The sequence below is a fragment of the Otolemur garnettii genome, unplaced genomic scaffold (assembly GCF_000181295.1).
Source record: "Otolemur garnettii isolate 467f Iridium unplaced genomic scaffold, OtoGar3 scaffold00012, whole genome shotgun sequence".
NCBI classification, from domain to species: domain Eukaryota; kingdom Metazoa; phylum Chordata; class Mammalia; order Primates; family Galagidae; genus Otolemur; species Otolemur garnettii.
The window spans coordinates 260,491-275,616 of NW_003852407.1; the positions used below are offsets into that span (position 1 = coordinate 260,491).

General features: G+C 37.4%; 1 protein-coding gene across 1 annotated transcript in view; it reads right to left on the reverse strand.

Moving 5' to 3' along the window:
* The window catches only part of DCC (DCC netrin 1 receptor), a 685,279-nt gene that overhangs the window by 82,231 nt on the left and 587,922 nt on the right, over positions 1-15,126 (reverse strand). The gene's annotated exons all lie outside the window — the stretch shown is intronic.

The window sequence follows — 15,126 nt, forward strand, 5'->3', positions numbered from 1 at the left end:
CATCACGCTCACAGCAACCTCCAACTCCTGGGCTCAAGCGAGTCTCTTGCCTCAGCCTCCTAAGTAGCTGGGACTACAGGCGTCCGCCACAACACCTGGCCATTATTTTTGGTTGCAGCCATCATTGTTGTTTGGCGGGCCCGGGCTGGGGATTCAAACCAGCCACCTTAGGTGTATGTGCCGTAGCCACTTGAGCCACAGGCGCTGAGCCCCCGGGCTGGATTTGAACCCTCCACCTTAGGTGTATGTGGCTGGTGCCTTAGCCACTTGAGCCACAGGCTCCGAGCCAAGTAACTCTTAATGAAAGAAAATACTTAAAGAAATTTGGTATCATAGATGAGCAAGATTAGATTTATAGTAATTTAGATTTCTTGCACTATTTCAGTAGGAAGGCACAAAATTCATTCCTAGGGTATTGATAAGCCTGGGATCTCTTGGCCTAAAGACATGGGAATCAAATTTTAACTTTGTGTGCTGTTACATTTCCATCCTCTGAAATATGTCTTTGAAATTTTGGGAAGGCTTCCTTTATGGAATAAGAAGAAGTGATAATAATAATAATAATGAGGTTCTCCCACTGCTTTAAGGCAAGCACTACTAAGCCATCAAGTAAAGAGACACTGGAGACTGAAGTGGAAAGGATATGGGTGTTACTGCTTAGAAGCCAAAGCATTCTTAAGAGTTTGTTGATATGGGATGTGTTTAGTTACTCTGGTTAATTTCATAAGCACTGATATAGGGAAATAGACAACAAGTTAGAATGTAGAACATGGTCAGAGTGAAAGTCATTTAGTGCAAAGATATAAACTACTTCCCTATCCCAAAGGTCTTAATTTTATTAATGGAACATAAAACTGGCAATAATTCTTTCCAAATTTATTAAATACCTCCTATAGGCAATGCATAATCTTAGATCCTCAGGGAAGGGATTATATAAAAAGATATATTAGGTATAGATCCTGCCATGACAGGTAGAGTTGGTTCATTATAATCACATCCTATACAAGTCTATTTGTAATTACTATTAGCTAACTACAGATGGTTCTTAATTCACTTTAAAAATTTAACAACCATTTAATCTATTTATTATTATAAAATCACTATTGATTTCATTAAAAATGTTTTTCATGTATCTAGTATTATGAAAAGACCTGCAGGCCAATAAAAATTAATGTACTATTTTCAATCATAAAACATCTGTTTGACAATTATATTTTAAAATCCTTGAATTACTTTTTTGTATACTCTACTGAATCTTTAATATTTTCACAAAATTTTAAGTAATTAAGTACATTACTGGAAATTTAAATGTACTGTGTTTTGAAAAGGATGTAATGAATTTCAGAGTATAGGTTTTTGTTTCCTCAAATAAAGCTAAATATGGATGAAAGAATTGAAATTGGGTAGTTTTTATTTTTTTTTTACATGGATTAGTAATAGGATTTTATATGAACAAAATGATCAAAATGTAGTACATGAATACAAACCCTACACAATACAAAGAAGAATGCTGTCCTGTAATGCTGTGTACCCATATCTGTATTTTCTTACTAACAAACTGAGAGGCTGGGAGAGACTTAGATGCTTGAGATGCTTTACTGAACCAGGTAGGGATTTCATCCAGATAATTTCATCAACAAAACAAGACGCTTCTGCCAGAAAGTTTCGGTCACTACAGCAAATATTTTCTACTTTCACTTTAGATTTTGAAACTAGGAAATGGGGGTTTCAGAAAGAAAAATAAGAGAAATAGGTATGTGGTTGATATAAAATAGAGGAAGTGTGGGGCTGTTTTTGAGTTATTCAAAATGGTTTATGTATACTTAACTGTATTTTATTTTGGTGACTCTTAGGCAAATCTCAGTCAGAAATTTTGTGTTCCCTTCCTTTCTTTGAACTTTAAAATATTATAAACTATAAAATCATTTAAGGAGTTACCTTTCATATTTTTTTTAACAGGATAGAACACTGAAAAGAGTCTTCTTTTCATTACTTTCTGGCAGATGTTATATGCTTCCTTGGATAAAAGTTAAGATCTCTGATTTCCCTGCTGTGTGGTCTATGGATTGAACAAATATTGGACAGAAGTGATAAGATCCCCCTTAGGAAGTGGGAAGTGTGCACACTGTTTTATTCCTTGGTACTAAACATAAAATGCCAAGGATGCTGTGCTCTCAATATCCAATGAATGACTAACATCTTTTAGGATGCTTTGCAATGTGTAAATGATATATACAAGTTTTAAGCTATTACTATCATGCAATGTATTATTTATGTGCTTGTTCAAGTCACATTATTTTTGCTATATTCTTATTGTGGTATGTACGCATAAAATGAAGCAACACTGATGTTCAAATTAAACCCTTACTTGGAGCTCACATGGGAAGATGGGGACTATTTTCTAGGATAAACAATTTTCAGCACCTTTCAATTCAGTTGGGATTTCAGCCCTAGAGTCCGGATTTTCTGTATGGAAGTTCAGGGAAGAGAGAATGGAAAATTAATCTGTAGAGGTCATGGAGAAAACTGGATGTGGTAGTTCTACTATTTCCTTGAATCCATTCCCTGAAAGGGAGTAAAAGAGAGCTCTCCAAGATGGCTTCCACGCCATCAATCCCTAGGAAAAAACCCACAGGCCATAATCTAAATCAAGTGGACTAGATGAATCCTTCCAAAGATGTAGAGCCCTTGAGCTATCTTTTTGATCTCAGAATCGGTCCTCTGGAAATAATTCTGGTGATGTTGATGGAAATTACATTGGTTTGTGCCTTGTATATGAGTGGATAAAGAATATACTTTAGCACTACCTGAATACAGTTTTACTGCTCAACACACAGATCATATCAAGATATATTTAAAGCAGATGATTTTCCAGAAGCTGAAAATGTTTCTAAGACATGAGTTTACCATGCAGTTGATAATACTGCTCACTTTAAACAAGGGCATCTAAACCAAAAAGCAAAATCATAATCAACACATGGGATATTTCAAATATATATTAATAGAAAAGAACTAATGCTTTCTCTTTACCCTTTCTTAAGACTCAACATATTGTTTTAAAATAAAAATGAAAGAAGGTTCATTGACTAAGGGAAAACATAATATCATAGTATATATGTCAGTGTAGCTAATATGCCTACCATATGTTGAGCCTTGGTGTTCAACAAATCCTTATGACTCTCCTTTCTTTAACATTTTTGGTTATTTGCCACCTGCAGAGAATCTGAAAGCAAAAATTTGCAGAATAGGAATGTATTTGGTAAACTACTTTGAATGAGAGACAATGCAATCTGCTACTGTCTACTTTTTCTTGAACTGTAAGGGGAAGAAATTTTTTCCAGTTCCAATTCCTGCCTTTATGCCTGAAAATATAATCAGGGTAGACTCTGGCTGAGAAACAAATCCACTTTTTGAGAATCCTTAGAGATCAGAGCACTTAGCTCTTGGGTCAAAATGGCTGGCAGGCCAGCTGTTATAGCATCATTCCAGTGGCTGAATGGTATTCAAAAATGGTATTATAATGCTGCAGGATTCAATAAGCTAGAGTTAGCACAAGATGATGATACAATATAGGAGGAGGAAGATATAAGAGAATCCAGAAGAAGGCTTTCTGAGAACCTTGATCAAGACAGTATGTTTCACAGTAAGAGAGCACTAAACTTGGCCATGAGGCAGCAGAACAGTGGGAAAACTATGAAGAGGATAAATTGTACCTTGAACCATATCTTAAAGAGGTTATTTGGGGGGAAAAGAGTGAAAAGAATGGGTAACGAAGTAATTGTATAGTTGAAATCCATGGATGTAACTGTCCTCGAGATTTTTTTATGTAGATGGTTAGACTTTAAACATCAAACTTAAGAATTATTTCATCTGCAGATATATTACTTTAAATAAATGTCTATTATAATAAAAGATCCTTGGAAATGAAGCTAAAAACTGAGATTATAATTTCATACACAAATGTCATAAAGAGTGACCATACAGTTATGAAAATAAGGCTACTCGAGGAGTGAAAGACACTGCTGTTAACAATTTTGTTTGGACTTAGGTATTAGTCAAGATATTCCCGGACCAAACGCAAATATGTACATCCTAGACATGGACAATGTGAACAACTACATCTCTTATCCTAATTCCTGCTCTTGGTTGACAGCTCAGCTTGACTTTGGATCTTGACTCCCTGAGGCATGTGTGTAGTCTCATGTAAGCTTGGCAAGAGACAGGTGAAGAAAAGTTCCCCAGGCAATCTTCTAAAATAGGAAAACACGTTAATAAATATTGCGTTCTTTTTCTGTAAGCACCAAAGTAAAAGCAGTACTATGCTAGACCAAGTGATGTCTGGATTCCTGAACATGAATCAATAAGGAGATTAACCCCAAATATCCCACCTTATCTGTCTATCAGTCCATCCATCCACATATAATATTTTTTTCAGAAGCACATTGACTTCGACCACTTCTCATTCTCACATTCCTGAGATCTCACAAGGGGGAGTAAACAAAACTGAAAAGGCAAATTTTAGGGAACTCAAGAATCTGGACAGATAACAAGATCTTTTGATCACAGGAAAGTTGTTAACCTTTAATCTTTTTAAAAGATTTTAGTTAAGAAATCTCTTTACTTCTGGCCTATATCATGTTAACTGTAATTATTCTGTCTGCTTTTACCTGATTGCTGGTGAAAACTTGTCAATTGCTCTAATCCATGTCCTAATATTCCATACATCTAAAGCCCCATAAGTTTACTAGTTATTGTAATTATTATTCACTTACATTTAGAAGGAAACTTCTGATTAACCATTGAATTACTAACAGAATAAAGATTAAGATGTCTCAATAACATTAAGGGCATGATGGTTGATGGCGGTCTGTGAAGTTCTTCCTCTCACCCGGTCTCTTTGTATGCACTCTTGCCTCTACTGAACAGAAATACTGCCCAGCATGTGAATCTAAGAAATCACTTTTATACACTGCCAGATCTTTATTAAAGTTAAAGAAATCTGTTTCTGTAAATCTGGGCACTTTCTTGGCTGACTGGATCTTCCCAAGAGCTAGCTCATTTGCCAGTCTACACCAGGGAGGATAAGGCAGTATTTTGTGGCTTATAAAAGAGCACACCTGTCCTCAAAAGCCACTGAATGATTCATGAAAGCCTCCCCCACCTGGGTAGTCCACAGAGGCAGGTGTGAGATATGTTTGCACCCGAGTGAAGCTGCCAAGTGGCACAGGAAGACGAGGCAGCAGGCATGAGGGTTCTCTCTTCTCCACGTGACTGTCTGTCTCCAGTTGCAGCTGCAGTATGAAAACACCCAAACAGGAGCGTCCTACCGGCTGCCCTCTAGTCGGGGTAAATAACAACACTGTCGGAGAAGTGTATCTGTCTGTGCTCCATCCGTCTGCTCAACAAATATGTTGACTGGATCTCTGGTTCTGAGCCTTAGAGCTATAAAACGACTATTGCAGAAACTCATAAATTAGTAAGAGGAAAAAAGGTTGTGGATAATTTTAACTACACGGCAATCTCCAAAAATTGAAAAAAAAAAGATTTTAAGTAGGTAACACAGTAAGAAAATAAAGTGATTATCTATGTATGTCTAGAAAAATGATGAAAGATTTCTCAGAGGAGGGGGTATATGAGGTGAGAATTAAAGAATGAATGGAAATTTGACAGGTTGGGAAGGGTGAGGTGGACAAGCTTAGAAAGTCAGGGAGTGATAAATTGATCAAACTCCCCGTATGCTCTACCAAAGAGTCCAGAAGTTATCTTGTATGGGACAGGGATTCACTGAAGGTATTTTAAGCAGAAAAGTGACTCAATTAAATATGTATTTTATAAAGATTATTTTGGATGAGTGTGAAGACTAAATGTATTAGAAGAAACTTGAAATAAATAGGGCAAGAATAATAGTAATTATGAATCTATGTGGCAGACATTATTAGCCCCATTTTATAGATGAGTAAACTGCAGCTCAGAAAGATTAACTCATAGGCTTGGGGTTGCATTTTAAGCAGCCAGGTCTGCCTGATTCTGATGATGATGAATTTACCATTAGTGGGAGAATTAATAACTATAGGAAGGGATGAGAGGAGGGTAGACAGACTTTAGAACACTTCTGAGAGTTGAACCTGGTGTGTGAGGGTGAGGTTTAGGCGTGCAAGTATGACTGGAGATGGGTGGCTCCATTTTAAAAGGACATAAAGAACAAACAGGCTTTGACAGGGAGAAATAGTGTTTCCTTTGTGACCCTTCAGAGCATTGGGAGAAATGAAAGCACCACTTCAGAAACAAAGAAGAAAAAGGCCTAATGCAAGTGGCAGAAAAACGGTGAACAAAACTCTTTCAAGATCTCTGATACTGAGGTCTCATTTCTATTTCCTATCTGAGAACATCCTTTTCTGTCCCTGTGGCATAGTCACACCTTTCCAGGCAGGAAAAAAATTGCTCAGTACCAGCACCCAAGAGAGGCTGGGTCTGCAGGGCTTCCATACAGTAGGCACTTGATGCCTTGAGAGGCAGAAAGGATTGGGAACTTCCACATTAGAGCAGAGAAAAATAGAAGCCTCTTCACCAACGCATCTCTCTATGGTAGTGTATTATCACTAGGCCTTAACTGTCCCCTGGCCCACCCTACTTTCCTCACTATTTGCCCAGCTTCTTGGGTTCCTCATTTCTCTATCCTAGCATTTCGCTAAGAAAGCATCAACTACTCTCTCTCCTGAAATCATTTTTATTGGTTCAAGTTCTACTCATATTTATAAATCTAGTTTTAGGTTTTAAGAAGCCTTTCCTACTACAGTAATTTCCCATCTGAAATCCTATAGCATATGTATGTATATGGTACCACCTGATTTGGCAATTGTGCATTTTCCATGTTGGGCTGATGTCCTTGTGTTTCCTCGTGACGATATTGCAAGCTCTTTGAAAATGGACCCATGGAACCACATATTTTCTGATGCTTTGCAGACCTAGGACAGAGCTGGGTCATCAACGAGTCCTCAGAAGTGAGTCCAGTTCCTTTCACACTGCCTGTCCACAAGTTCAAAAACCCATCAGCACCCATTAGTTTTGATTTTCTTCTTTCTGGACTCAGAATTACAAGTAGGTGGTGAAATTCAAGTCTATACATTTTCTACTAACAAGGAAGGACAGGAAGGGCAAAGATTAAGAAGAGGGCAGGGGAGGTCAAAGTCATCTACCAATATAAGCATTTTTTTCCTGGGTGACAGAGAATGTGTTTTTCTGTGATTTAGTAGGTGATTACAGAATATACTTTTCTGTGTTGCAAACATACTTATATCCCTTTCAGCTCTCCCTACCTCAATAAATACACAGTATACACAGCCATGTGTGCTCTTACTGTTGATTTTCCAGTCTATACATTTCCTTTGAGGGTAAAGCCTAGCTTTTCAGATTACTCTGTAACTGTTTCCCCAAACATTTATCTTGTAATTCAATTCAATAAACACTTATATAAGCAATTATAATATGAACGGTTCTAAATTAGAGAGGTAGGGGTGACAATATGAATCCAACCAGTTCTCTGTATTTGAAAAATTTAAAATCTGGTCAAGAATGAAGAAATATCACAGTCAGAATAATTTCGATGTTCTACACATATAGATGAATAAAAGGTCAGAAGAGTAAAAACAGATTCTTCAAAAAAAAAAAATTGAGAAGGGAGTCTTAAAAGATGAAGATTATTCTCAGTTGAGAAAGGGGAAAAGTAGTATTGAACCTGAGAAAATGGTGTTAATAGCAACCAATTGGAAAAACTGTGTCTTTTCAGAGTGATCTGTGACTGTGACTGTGGCTGTGGCTGTGGCTGTGGCTGTGGCATACAAACGTATGGGGACAGATCAATTAGCCATGAGGATAGAAAAGAGATGTTGAGATCAGACACTCAAAGTCTTAAAGGCAAAGAAATAACCTCATCCCACAAGCATCAGGGACCCATATGTTTTAGAAAGAAAACTGAGGCATCAGATTGTATAGGACTGATTGAAGTGGGCAGAAAATAGAGCTAGGAAGACTTTGTACTTGGCTAATGTCTGAGAAAATGATGTCCAGCAATCCAGTGGGTCTTCTGAGAAAAACCTGTTTAGGAGATTTTACTGGAGGGCCTGTAAACAAAAAATGTATATCTTACAGTTCTGAGAAAGTTAAAATTCTGCCATAATGCATACCAATTCCTGTGAGTACCAAGGATGTTTTCTTATTTCAAAGTTGTCTATTAAAACACTAAAAAGCTCCTGAGACATTAACGTAAGCAGCTCCTTGACTGCTTGCTGAGAACATGATCAGCACCTTACACCCCACTAAAAGCACATTACTCATTTTCTGCCACTGTTATTACACCACAGTCATCATTTCTAGAATTGGAAAAATCTGAACCTGAGAAAAGCACAGGTGCAAACAAGTTTTTTAGTAGGTATAGCAAGCAGTTGAATAATACACTGAGTTGAAACTATACACAATAATAGACTAAGAAGAAGTTTTAATTTTCAATTAAACAGCTCCCATCAGAAGGTGCTAAAGATTTCAATTTTTCAAATTAGCAGTCTGGCTGCTGTAATCCAAGCCCTGCAAACTCTGGATTACATTAACTAAATTCCAAGCTTGACTAGACCGCCTTGAAAACCCTATTTCCCTGAAATTAGAAACAATTAACATTCTGTTTATTCATGAGATTAAAACCGCTCAGGTGGAAAATGGCAGGTGTAGTGTTAAGTACTTTGCCTGAATACCCTATTGAGGGAAGATGAAGTCCTTTAAACTACACAAATTTACGGTGATGCCATTTGGGCTCAACTTGCTTGATAACAAAGAGCCAGAAATTTTAGAGTTGTTAAAAGCAGAGGTTCTCAGATTAAATAGCCTGGGTATGTGTTTGGGTCTAACCACTGTCAACCTAAAATAAAGATATGTATATATATAAAGATATGTGTGTGTGTGTATGTATACACACAGAGATTCATCTCTAACCAAAGGGTTTAAGAAATGAATTGCAATTCAAGACACACAAACCAGGGATGTCCCAGGTGTGTCCAGAGAATCAAAGAACAGGCTGGAGTTTTGTAAGGGAGCAGGAAAAGTTTTTGCAAGTTAGTTTGAAAGTAAGTTTGTGCTGTGTTGACCAGTTTGATGGAAGTATTTCGGATTGCATGTGAAAACCCCATACTGTACCCTAGAAGTGCATTAATGTACATAGTTAGCATTCAATTAAAAAAAATTAAAAAAATAAAAAAATAAAAAATAGAAAGTAAGTTTGTGGTGCTGGTGGAGCCTTATAGGATCTGGTCAGTTCTGACTAGTGAGGGTCAGCAGTTGCTAGTAAGACATGCAATCCCAGACTCACAATGAGGACCTTGCCGTTTGGGGTTTGGGCTCACAAGATAGTTCCTGGAATAAAGGCCCATGACCTGAGGACTTTTCCTCATGGCCTCCTGACTTTATGTTGGTTGAGTATGATATGAAAGAATCCATTATGTATAACTGATTTTCATACCACTTATATGCTGTGAGGTTTGGACAAGTTTTAACCTCTTCATGCCTTATTTTTCACATCTGTTAGGTTGTAATGAGAATGAAACATGATAGCACATGCACAGCGCACATGAGGGTGATTGACACCTAGTGGGAAAGCCTTAAATGTGAGATCATGCCTCATGCAAAGATGCTGTGTCTGGGGTTTTATATTCTCATACCAACCCTAAAGCCTGGGAATCTCAAACCTGGAAAGAAGGCAGGATTTGGGTGAATTTCATCATTTTATAGGTGAGGAGGCTGAAAGATGTTAAGTCACCTGCCCAAAGACACACAGAAGGTCACAGGGGCAGGACTGCAGAATTGAAGGTATCTGATTCCATTCCTGTGCTCTTAGAGCACACCTGGACTGATGGCTGATGGGAACAGTGAGAGTATTATCAGCCATTACCAGGATTCCAAGGGGAGTAATTCTCCCTCCCTGCTGGGTGTGTAGTTCACAGCGGGCTTCCTCCTTCTGATCTGTAAACTCGCCTGTGCATATGTGCCGCTTCCCTAGGCCTGGTGATTCAGATCGTCCTTCCGCCAGGAACATGAACAAGTAAAGACACTTGAGAGTGCTCAGAGTGAGCATTTACTTTATATTCATCTCAGCTATGATACGGACCATTTCACAAAAATTTCTGCCCTCTTAATGGAACTGTATCATGGACATAGAACCTACCCTTGCTACGATGGGCAGGCAGGGAAGCACCTGAAATCCTAAACATCCGTGTTCATCATGCTAAGATCACCAGTTCTCCCATATACACATTTCAAAGTGGAGAATGATATTTGGGAGTTAAACAGAATATAAAGATGATACAAATAAAAATAATACCTGAAAATTAAAAATTTGATCTAACACTTTCTTTCAAGAATGGAGAAGCAAGAATCCAATGTACTCAATCTAATATGAAGGCAGTAGATGAGTTGATACAAGGTGGGGGGTAGGGGAATTAGCAAGTGGGGAGAGGGGAGAAGGGCGGATGGGGGTCACGGTGTATGGAACACCTCTTGGGGGTGGGACACAATTACAAGAGGGACTTTACCTAAAGAATGCAATCAGTGTAACCTAACTCTTTGTACCTTCAATGAATCTCAAACAATTAAAAAAAATGCTTCTGTAAGGAGCTCTAAAAAGGTGAAGCTGATTTTAGAGTAATAAAAATCCAATTTTTTTAAAAGTATAGCCATAATCTATGGTGGAAAGGTCACATACTCTGGAAAAGCGATTTTCAACCAGTGAAGATTTTAGGTATGCTGCAAAACTTTTTAAAGATTATTAACTAAAATTAAATTATTTCGGAAATAACTTAAAAGCACTGTAAGTATATTTCTTTTTTAAATTATTTTTTTGATCAACATAATTTAAGTTTCAACAAAGAAGTTCAAGTATAGAAGTTTAACTATAGGTTCAAGTATGCCATGAGTTAAAAAAGGTTGAAAAAATACTGCTCTAGGAGAAGAAAACATTTTAGCTTCTAATTCTGCCAATGATTATTTGTGTGGCTTTGGGTAAAACATTATCCTTCTGCTTCTTCATCTGGAAATCTGGTAAGATATTTAGTAAAGGAGTGAAAGAACAGCTTTGCTTTTGAAAATGGATACTATGGACTGAATTCTGTCCTTCGCAAAATTCACATATTAGATTCCTAACCCCTGATGTGACTGTACTTGGGTACTAGGCTTTTATGAGAGTAACTATGATTAAATAAAGTCATAAGGGTAGGGACCTGACCAATAGCACTAGTGTCCTTTTCAGAAAAGATATAAGAATGTTTGCTTTCTTTCCATCATGAGAAGACACAGTGAGAAGGAGGCTGTCTGCAGGCCAGGAAGAGAGCCCTCACCCTCACTGGAAACTCAACCAGCTAAACCCTGGTTAGGGACTTTCAGCCTCCACAATTGTGAGAAAATAAGTTTGTACTGTTTAACCCACCCAGTGTATGGTATTTTGTATTGACAGAACAAGCTGGCTAAGACAGTAAATTAACATGATTTCCATGTTTCTTGAGATTACGGTGTGTTAGGATCATGTACTCAATGCTATGGTTTCCCACTAACAAGATACACCAGGCTGAGAGGTATTTGTCTTATCCTTTAGAATATTCACAAGGATAGGGAAAGGAGGGTCCATATTGGTATATCAGTACCCAAAACTTTAGATAGTACAAACAATGAGGCTACAATGTTTGCATTTGTTACGCAGAGTTCCTCTTATAGTTGTGTACTGCACCCAAGGGGTGTGTCATTCATTACTAGGCATCTCCATAGAAGAAGAAAAATACTCATTTTTATCATACAGCTAAGTTTTATTTTCAGTAGAGATGGGATCTCACTCTTGTTCAGGCTAGTCTCAAACTCCTGAGCTTAGGGGATCCTCCCGCTTTGGCCTCCCAGTGTTAGGATTATAGGCACAAGACACCATGTCTGGCCTAGATAAAACTTTACAGATGTATGTCAAACATGTTTGTATGGGTGAGTATGTGTGTATACATATACACACACAGACATATATATGTATGTATATGTAACATGTATCTGATAAATGCACTTGGTGCTTAAAAACAGGGGTTTGGAAACAGGTTTCTTGGGTTAGAATCATGGCCTTTCTACTTACTAGCTATGTTTCCATAGGCAAATCATGTAAACTCTCTAAGCTACAGCTTTTTTTGCCACTAAAATGGAGCTGATAATAGTATCTCTGTCATAGAATTGTTATGAAGATTAAGTAAGTGAATCATGCAAAGCTCTTAAAATAGTGACTGGTGCGAAGTGCTACGTCAGGGTTCATTTTGTGACTATACACGCTCACACAGACACAGATACAGACTAATAGAAAGAGTTGTAATCAAAATATGGAAAAGAAAACAAGATCCATGCTAGACCTTTTTTCAGTTCACACAGATTATGCAATTTCCCTACCCTACTTGACCCCCCCCCCAATTAAACATGGTAGTTAATCTCTAAGATCTCAAAGTTACTTCCAAATATATTGGCCACTTGTGCCTGGAGGAATCTACAGAAATAATTAGGACACAGAGTAAAAGAGAAGGGGATTACCAAAGAGGAAAATTATAGAGTAGGTCAAGATTAGAGAGTTTAAAAAATGCTAGATGTAATCAATTCACAATTACATAAAGGGTTTAAAAGTTCTATGTTGTCTATTATTTTCAAATTACTAGTACTACTGATCAGGAGAAAATAATTTTTCTCAAATCAAAACTGATCCTAATATAACTTTTAGTTTTCATGTTTATGTTCCTCATGGTGGATCTTAGATTCTGAGTAATTATAATAGTATTTATGACAAGAATCTAGAAAGTTGGGCGGCGCCTGTGGCTCAAAGAGTAGGGTGCCAGCCCCATATGCCAGAGGTGGTGGGTTCAAACTCAGCCTTGGCCAAAAAAAAAAAAAAAAAAAAAAAGAATCTAGAAGGTACTTATTTAGAACAATCAAAACCTTCCTCACTTTCATACAAGTCAAACTCAACCTCCTGCTTCTCTATTTACCATTCATCCTTGTAAGGTTAACTCTAGCCCAAGGTGCTAAATTTTCTCTCAGAGGCAATTTTCTCATAGCAGCAATTCCACTCCTGTTACAAATCTAACAGTGGGATCATTTCTCCCTGGGAAGGGGCAAACAGGTCCAACAGTGGGCACAACAAAACGTATCCAACTGATTTGCGATGTGCTGGAAGGGGGAATGTAAATCACAGCCTTGTCTTGTTATTTTCATCAGTCTTAGCAGGATCTTTAATACAAGTTATTTCTCCAGCACATGTTAATCAACTCAGAAAGACTGATTTGACTTATAAAAAGATTCTAGGGTCCAGGAAAAAAAAAAAGTTAGAGAATCCTAGCACTCTGGGGGACTGAGACAGAAAGATATGTGAGCTCTGGAGTTGGAGACCACCCTGAGCAAGAGTGAGACCCTATCTCTACTAGAAATAGAAAAATTAGCTGGGCACTGTGGCTCATGCCTGTAGTCCCAGCTACTCAGGAGGCTGAGGCAGGAGGATAGCTTGAGCCAGGAGTTTGAGGTTGTAGTGAGCTATGATGACACTGCTGTGCTTTAGTCTTAGCAAAAGAGTGGAACTCTGTCTCAAAGGGAACAAACAAACAAATAAAACAATTAAAAGGTATATATAGAGAAGGGAAAATCTAGTTATTGAGAAGCTTGGGTACGTTGCTAGACCTCAGTGGTTAATAATGCAACATTTGAACTGGTTCAGTTATCCCTTAAATGTATTTTTGCTAATTTTTTCTCTATAATATTTTCAAATATAATTTCAAAAACTAGACATTATCTCTCTATAGAAGTTACAAATTCATTTAAGTGAAGAAAGTTATGAGAGATTGTTTCAATTATTTTATAACTGAAATAATTAAACAGTTTCTATTATTCCAGGTTTAGATTTTGCCAGCACTAATAATTTAAATTAGCTAAATAAAGATAAGCCAAGCACTAATTACTCATCATTACTATCGTTTCAGATATTACTATTTAGTAGATACTGATCTTATGAAAACATATTTTCAGTGGAAGGAAGCAGGGACAGCCAGATGAATGGAAATCACAGCACTAGGTAGACATCTCTGTGTACAGTATAACTTCTGTTATTCTACATGTAACACCCTAGCCATATTCTGTTAAATACAGGCATGGTTCAAACACAGGATCACTGAAGAAAAAACTACTCATGGAGGCATCCTTCTGTTAGTGAGAGCCGACAGGCAAAGGCTTAGTAGTTGTCAAGAGTTAAAAGGCATTTCTGCTGAAAAGAAAGTTTCCCCCTAATCTCATCACATGGTTCCTTAAGAGACATGATTTTGCAAATTCTGCTGACAGCAGATGTCCAGATCAGGAGACAAAATACATGAGTTATAGACTCTGAATCAATAAATACTGACAACACAGACTACAACCAGCTCCTAGCATTTTCAAACTCCCCCTTGAGAGAATATAACATCCTCACAAAACCAAAAGTCATAGACTATTCTTTTACTCCCCTTAGCATTCTACTAATTGTCCTTTGTGTAAAGACCATAGAATCCTACTTTATCAATCAGTCCATCACTCGTGGTAATAGAAAACTCATATCTGTCTATAAGTGGGTAGACGATTCTTATTGATCTCCATTTTTACTTCATGCCCAATCCTCCTTGTTCTCTCTACAAATCAACTTTTGGGAAAAGAATGAAAGAGGGAAATACACCAGTATCAGACTCAGAACAAGAGCTTTCCAACTTCAAAATGAACAATGATAATGCCCTAAAAAAGTTGCTCCAACTTTGTTTTTATTTATTAAAAGAAGCTCGCTGCAGAGGAAAAGCACATATAATTTATGGTTTTTCTCTGTAGCGCCACAGAACTTTAATCCACAGCTCATGAAAGGGTGGAAGAGCAGCTTGAAAATTATGCTGAGCTTAATTATACTTAATGTGAATTATTCAGAAGTGCAGACAGAGACGAAAAATTTATTTCATACAAAGAAGCTTGACATTTTAATTGGTCCTTCAGAAGAGAGACAAAACAATTTCCTCTCAAGAAAATTTACATCTTCCCTATCAGAGCCACAGCCTCAGCCAAGCAGAACTT